Consider the following 8,248-nt stretch of genomic DNA (forward strand, 5'->3'; position numbering starts at 1 on the left):
ACCACCACAAGTCCCAACTGGGCCCCGGGACTACAACTCCCCTACCCGTGGAGGGGATTCCACCTTGCTGCCCCACACCACCAGTCCCGGGTACGGTCCACAGAGGCAGCGGCGGTGCCACCATCTCATCACCGCAACCCACGGGTGGCGTCACAGACAATCTCCCTTTATATATTCCCCTTTTGTTGTGGAGCCTGGGATCTTGTAAACCAAATTGCTGGTAACTGGTGCCCACGGATGCTGTGAGGATGGGTCCCACCCCCGTGCGTGTAATTCAGGTGCTCTTCTGCCTGAGGTCTGTGTCTGCTTCGTACACAGGTCCGGACTGAGTCCCGACAGTCAGCAATGGGGGGCCACTACCCACTCCCGGTCCCCTTCGGGTCCCCACAAGCGGCTGGCCTATTCCTGAGGCCCTTACTGCCACTCTCCCTAGCTCCACACAGGAGCTGCCTCCAGACCTCTCTCCTCCTGCAGACTGACTACTCCTCAAACTCTACTTTGCCCTTCCTAAGCTCCTCTCTCCCCCCTCCAGTTTTCCTGGGGAGGGGGTGAGTGGGGCCTGATTGGCTGGTGTGTATCTGTGTGGGAAACTCCCCAAGGGAGAGTGAGATCTGCACCAAAAAGATGGATGCAGACCTCTGTGACACCCTGGTTTTGCCAGGGCGGCACACATACGCTAGTGTGCCGCCCTGGCAAAAGTTCCTTAGACCGCATGTTGTCTGGTCACAGCAACAGCTTCCAAATGCAAAACCACACACCTGTAATCAACCCCAGACCTTTTAACTACTTCATTGAGTACAGGTTAACGAGGGAGACGCCTTCAGAGTTAATTGCAGCCCTTAGAGTCCCTTGTCCAATTACTTTTGGTCCCTTGAAAAAAAGGAGGCTATGCATTACAGAGCTATGATTCCTAAACGCTTTCTCCGATTTGGATGTGAAAACTCTCATATTGCAGCTGGGAGTGTGCACTTTCAGCCCATATTATATATATAATTGTATTTCTGAACATGTTTTTGTAAACAGCTAAAATAACAAAACTTGTGTCACTGTCCAAACATTTCTGGACCTAACTGTATCTCTATATATATCTATATCTGAACATAGCAATATATCAATATGGTGGAGGAGATTGATAAGAATATAAATTAGTACACTAGCCACTTTATATAAAATACTTTATTTGCACAAATTGATATGGAAATAAATTCTCACCTAGTGACTGCCCAACTAATTTAAACTATTTTTTTTTTTTTATTCAACTTTTTATTTTGAAAAAGATTTTTAAAACAGATTATACATTAAAAACGGAAATTAAACTATTTTTATAGTACGGTAATTTAGGAACGACAATACTAAAAAAGAGAAATAAGGGCTAAAAAATAATTCTGTTTGGATCAGTCAGTTTACAATGTATATTGGGATCAATGTGGAAATAATCATTATTTTGTTTGTTTGTAAATGAATTCTATAAAAATGTGTTTGTTTATGCGATCTGAGACTGACTCAGACTGACCAATAAAAACTCCAACTCATCCCGCAAAAAATAAGCCCTCACATGACTCCATCGGCAAAAAAATAAAAATATAGCCTTCAAAATTCAGGGATGCAAAAAACCTATATTTTGTAAAAAGCATTTTTAGTGTGATAGTCTCCAAATGTAAAAAACTATATAAATCTGGTATCGCTGTAATCATTCTGACCCGAGGAATAATCACTTATACTGCATGGCGAACGCTGAAAAAAAATAAACAAATAAAGCCAATTCTTCACCTGCTATTGATTTGTTCATTCTGCCTCTAAAAGATTGCGGTACAGCACGGCTCCTATTAATTATCCTGCTCTCTACGCTGAGCGCTTATGTGAAGCCCCGCCGGTGCTGTGTCGGTGTCGGTGCATTACCTTCAGGGACTCCACGTTGCTGGATCTCCGTCACTGGTAGGAAATCTTCTGTTTTGATCGTGACGCCACTCTCAGTATTGCGGCCAGTAGGGACCGCCACTGCAGGTTGAGGGTCGCCTGGGGCTGATGGTGTGTGCAGTTAGATGTAGTAGCCTCCTGAGAGTGAGGCAAGCCCCAGGGCCCTGTGTAGGTTTGTAGTACCACAAGTCGCAGAATGACCACACAGGCAGGATGTCTTTCAGGGTTTTTACTCACTTCAGGTGGCAGGGTGAGTAACCCGGGCGTAGCTGAGATGAACCAGGTGGGAACCAGGTATCCTTCAGGCTGACTTTATGAGGGTGACTACTGACTCGCCTTCCTTAGCCCTTGGTGGTTTGGGGTGACCCCGACTTTTAGTCCCTATGGGGGTCACCCAGGGAAGATGCTCCAAGCCTCTCTCCCCTTCTTGTTTCGCCGTGTGCTTGTTCCCCGGACCAGGCCACTCCAGCCTCTTGCCTCCTATGACCTATGGGCCCTAACTTGTGGTTACGTGGCTGCGGCTTTTGTAGTGTTGTGGTGTGGGCTTTAAGAGCCCCACACCGGCAGGTTTAGCAGAAGAAAGTTGAATCTATCCCCGCTTCGGGATCTGCCGCCCGGTTGGGCCTGGTGCTCTCTAGCAGTCTCCTTACTTCCCACTCCGTGCACTCTCTAGCTGAAGCTGGCTTTCAGGCAGCACTCCTAGTTGACCGTTCTCCCCCGTCTGTAGCCACTGCGCGGGCGCTGTTAGACAGCAACAGCCCCACAGGTCTGCTCCTCACTGAGCCCTATGGAGTTCTCTGCTCTAACTGACTCACTGCTCCTCCTCTCCTGTTCTTGCCTACGCCACCTAGCAACCAGACTCTCCACCACACCCCCTGAGAGGAGATGGAGGCTCTACCCCCTCCACTATTCCAGTGAAGGTGAAGGCTTGCCCCCTCCTGGGATCCCCAGGGGTCCTCTCATGGGTACATGTGTGAGACCTGATCACTATGCGCCTGTGTTCCACACCCCAGTCAGCCTTCTGGATTACCTGTATTGTACTGTCCCCAGCATGGGTGCAGTACTCAGTGGTGCCTGACCAGGTCAGGGGCGCCACATTCCCCCTTAGTTATCACCAGCACGTCCTCGGGCTGCTAGACAACATTTTAAAATGCATAAAACATTAAAACATGTAAAAACATTTTAAGATCACCAGTTATCGTACATCACCACCCTCCACCCACAAGTCCGTTAACCCACCCAAAACCCTCTCAGGAGGCAGGTCACCGGTCCTGTTGGTAACCAGGTCTGGGCCATCCGTTTCCCCAGACCTTTCCTCCAATCTTCCTCTCCCGTTGGCCGCGACTTCAGCCACTTCTGGCAGGATGTAGAGGCGGCTTTCATGGGCTGGTGGTTTCAGGGTATACCTGGCCTGGTGGATCCGCGCCGTCAGCCTCTTCTGGCAGGATGCAGAGGCGGCCTCCACAGTTGGTGCTGACCAGGTACCCTCTTTGTGGTGGTGAGCCAAGGCCCCATAAACAGGCGTGCTCTCTGGTCGCAGGTGAGCCAAGGCCCTTTTCTACGGACGGGCCCCCTGGTTGCAGACGAGCCAAGCCCCTAAACAGGCTGGCCCTGGTGGTGGTGCCACTGGTGTAACTATTTACACTGCGAGAGTTTGTGGCTATAGCAAGTTCATAGCCTTAAAGTTTATTTCTCACAATAGTTTTTGTGGGCGCATTTCTTAAACGTTGCAAACAAAACTTGTCAAAACTGGTCAAAACAGTAACTTCTTACTTTCCTTTACTTTACTCCTCTTTTTCACTAGGGCGAGGGCACGTTGGGCACTGGCACCTGTGACTTTCTTGCTCTTTGTCTCTTTCTTCATCTGTAGGATCTTTATCTTTCCGTTCTTGGTCTTCATCTGTTTCTACATCTGGTTCTTTATCTCTATCTTGTCTTTCTTGTCTTTCTTGTCTTTCTTGTCTTTCTTGTCTTTCTTGTCTTTCTTGTCTTTCTTGTCTTTCTTGTTGCAGGGGATGGCTGTAAGGTTTGTTGGGACATAGCGTTACGTCCAGAGCATACAGTCCTCTTTCGCCTTGATGCAGGGTGAACTGAACGGAATCTCCCATCTTTAGATTTCTGCAAGGGTGTCCTCTTGGCAGATGAGCGTTCACATCTCTGCGGTTTACAAATATCCCTTCTTTTATTCCTGGTGCTACAATGAAGCCATAACCACTTTTCAAGTTGAAATCTTCCACTACGCCATAACACAGGGGTCCTCTAGCCTGGCTTTTGGACTCTCTCAACAAACGCTTCTCCTTTAGGTCTCTGGCGGTGACTGCTCTCTGTTCAGGAGACTGTGGTGCTGGAGCTAACTGTGTTCTTCTGCGCCGTGTCTTGCGGGCTGGATCCATGCCTGTGGGCTCCCAGGTGAAGCTCTTAGGCCGCTCTTCTTCTGCAGAGGGGGTCAGGTCCTCCTCGTCCCAGCGGGAATAGGGCAGCATTTCCGGCTCTGAATACACATCTGCCGCGGGTGGCACTGGAGTCGGAGTCAACCCTTCTGCTTCCTGGCCTCCTCTCCCCCTTAGTTCTTCCTGGCACTCCAGCTGTGGCAGTGCCGGGGATGGATGCTCTTCAGCCGGCCCAGGTGAGGGACTCCTGGGTGTAGCTGCTGCAGGAGTTAGCAGGAGATTCTTTGGGGTATGCGGAGGGGGTATGTACTGGCTCACCAACCATTGTGGAAATTTGGCCTCCAGGTCAGCCCTCATCTGCCAATATGCAGGGTCTTCACCCACCGTGGGCTGCCTATCAGGAACCTCTGTGGACCGGGGAGCGGTGTCTGCTCTCCTCACACTCTCTGCTCCAGCCCCTCCCCTCTCCTCTGCTTTTCCCTTACACTGGGGGCTGTGCTTGTTTGGCTGCACCAGTGTGAGATCATATTACCAAGGAGGATTAACTCTTTATGTGACAACCTGGCTGTGCCAGGGCGTCACACACCCCCTTGGTAAAACACGGCCCGTCCTCCGGCCGTCTAGGCACCGACATTTTATTAAACTGGAAAAGAATAAAACATTTTAAACATTTTCAATCTTCCCACAGCGGGATGCACATTGCTTCAACGTTGCAACAACAAATAACACTTTTAATAATAACTGTGTAACGGGTCCTTCAGTCACCCACCCAAACAACCTAGCCTTGGTGCTGCCCCTAAAACCCAGGCAGCACCCCTTGACCCCAGTCCAGGAACAGCCCCAAATTGGTCAACGGGACCGGTACTTCGCTGCCGTTGCGGCCGGGCGGACTGCCGGAGCCGTCGTCATCTCCGTCGCGGCCGGGCGGACTGCCGGGGCCGGTGGCAGGGTGGTGACAAAGGTGAGGCCTGGGGACCCCAGGTCTGGGTCCTCCCCAACAGGTGCTGCGGGCTCTGCTACCGGTAACAGGGGTAACGGGTCGGTGCATCGCTGTGGCGGCCTCTCCAGGAACCAAATGCTGGCAGAGTCCTGGCATCCCTGCCTTTACAGTCCTCGTCACATAAGCTGCGGTTCCTTCTTTCTGCTCCCCCCTGGTACTCGGGAGCAGTCCTTCCAGCAGCTTTTAAAGTTTCTCTTTTCGCTTCCGGTCCTCCGGAGCTTCACTTCCGCCCGCGTTCTCAGGGGGCGGAGCCTCTTTTTCGCGCCCACCGCTCGGAGAAGAAGGCGCCAAGTTGTTGTTTTTGGCGCCTAAAATGGCGGCTAAAATGGCGGATTTCAAGATTTTTGCAGCGGATCACCGCTGACAGTCCAGAATAAGGCGCACTTCCTCCAGGTAACTGGATGGGTTCGATCCTGTTCGTGACGCCAAATGTGAAGCCCCGCCGGTGCTGTGTCGGTGTCGGTGCATTACCTTCAGGGACTCCACGTTGCTGGATCTCCGTCACTGGTAGGAAATCTTCTGTTTTGATCGTGACGCCACTCTCAGTATTGCGGCCAGTAGGGACCGCCACTGCAGGTTGAGGGTCGCCTGGGGCTGATGGTGTGTGCAGTTAGATGTAGTAGCCTCCTGAGAGTGAGGCAAGCCCCAGGGCCCTGTGTAGGTTTGTAGTACCACAAGTCGCAGAATGACCACACAGGCAGGATGTCTTTCAGGGTTTTTACTCACTTCAGGTGGCAGGGTGAGTAACCCGGGCGTAGCTGAGATGAACCAGGTGGGAACCAGGTATCCTTCAGGCTGACTTTATGAGGGTGACTACTGACTCGCCTTCCTTAGCCCTTGGTGGTTTGGGGTGACCCCGACTTTTAGTCCCTATGGGGGTCACCCAGGGAAGATGCTCCAAGCCTCTCTCCCCTTCTTGTTTCGCCGTGTGCTTGTTCCCCGGACCAGGCCACTCCAGCCTCTTGCCTCCTATGACCTATGGGCCCTAACTTGTGGTTACGTGGCTGCGGCTTTTGTAGTGTTGTGGTGTGGGCTTTAAGAGCCCCACACCGGCAGGTTTAGCAGAAGAAAGTTGAATCTATCCCCGCTTCGGGATCTGCCGCCCGGTTGGGCCTGGTGCTCTCTAGCAGTCTCCTTACTTCCCACTCCGTGCACTCTCTAGCTGAAGCTGGCTTTCAGGCAGCACTCCTAGTTGACCGTTCTCCCCCGTCTGTAGCCACTGCGCGGGCGCTGTTAGACAGCAACAGCCCCACAGGTCTGCTCCTCACTGAGCCCTATGGAGTTCTCTGCTCTAACTGACTCACTGCTCCTCCTCTCCTGTTCTTGCCTACGCCACCTAGCAACCAGACTCTCCACCACACCCCCTGAGAGGAGATGGAGGCTCTACCCCCTCCACTATTCCAGTGAAGGTGAAGGCTTGCCCCCTCCTGGGATCCCCAGGGGTCCTCTCATGGGTACATGTGTGAGACCTGATCACTATGCGCCTGTGTTCCACACCCCAGTCAGCCTTCTGGATTACCTGTATTGTACTGTCCCCAGCATGGGTGCAGTACTCAGTGGTGCCTGACCAGGTCAGGGGCGCCACACTTACACTATTAGTAATTGTTGTATTTTGGATGTAGCGTGTTTTCGCCGCGTCCAAACCGCTGCATTGTACAGTACAAGCACAGTGGATGAATTTATAGAAATCCCATGCCCACTGTACTTCTTTTCTCTGTAGCGTAAACTGAAATGCGGTGTGGCTTCCCTAGATGCACAGCATGTCAATTTATACTGCAGAGACGCGAGTATCCTCAGCTGGGGAAATAGAGTAAAAGTCCATGGCCCCCAAACCCTGATCGTGAGCACGGGCAGCTGCGGTATTCTGTGGAGAACACTTGCATCTCTGCAGTAGAACACACACTACGTCCAGGATGCCATGTGTGCGGATCATGGGCACATACACTAAATCTCTGAAAAACATGATTCAGACAAAATTCCCAAGGGAAAATGTACTGAAATGAGGAAGACACTTTGACCTCACGTTTGGCCTGTGGTCCGGCGGTGTTCATCTTTTTACGCCTCTTTTTAGGTGTGTACAAAAGTGTAGTCATCAACAGTTTACCTTTTGAAAAGATGGACACTGCTAAATGGAGTCCGGAGTAACTCTGCTGCCTCATTAGTGATTGGATCTGTCTCGGGTTTCACCTGGATCACATATTTCATATATATATGATATATATATATCATATATATTACATATGTAGAGTGAAACCTCGATGTAAGTGCTCAGCATAGAGCACAAGATAAATATGAATTGATTCAAAAAGCTCTGTACCAAAATCACCAAATAGCATTCAGCTAAACCCACAAAAGCACCCACTCCCAGCCTGCTTGCACCACCGTTCCTAACTTGGGTGGTCCAGCATTGAGCAGCGTGTCCTCTACTGAGGAGCCTGCTCATCCATGCTACCTAGTGCTTCCTGCTGCACAGCTCTCTCCCTATGCTGCAGCTGCTACAATAAATGAGCCCAATATATTAAAACCTGCTGTGCTTAATGCTGCCCAAAATGAGGCCCTGTCCATCCCTGCCCCTCTGAAATCTGCAGCAGTTATTGCCTCCCAACTCCCCCATACAGCTCCCCTCCAATCAGCTTGCCTGTCCCTACCACCTTCAATGCCCAGCCCAACCACATGATTCCTGATTACTCGGTGGGTGCAGGATCTCCAGACCGACATCACTGCCGCTATGGGCGCAGTTTTCGGACGCTTTTGCCTTCGCTTTTTGTTTGGTGCATTGTACATAGAGGAATTGCTTCTTTTGTCAAAAGAGAAGTCAGGTGATTTGCGTGATGATGATGTTTATTTTTGCGAAGGGGCCTTCGCATCCATGTCCGCAAGTCCAAAACTTACCCATCTGGGGTGGGATCATGGATTCCTCTATATAGTATCCCTGGGCCAG

This window comes from Anomaloglossus baeobatrachus, chromosome 10 (genome assembly GCF_048569485.1).
Source record: "Anomaloglossus baeobatrachus isolate aAnoBae1 chromosome 10, aAnoBae1.hap1, whole genome shotgun sequence".
Classification (NCBI taxonomy): Eukaryota; Metazoa; Chordata; class Amphibia; order Anura; family Aromobatidae; genus Anomaloglossus; species Anomaloglossus baeobatrachus.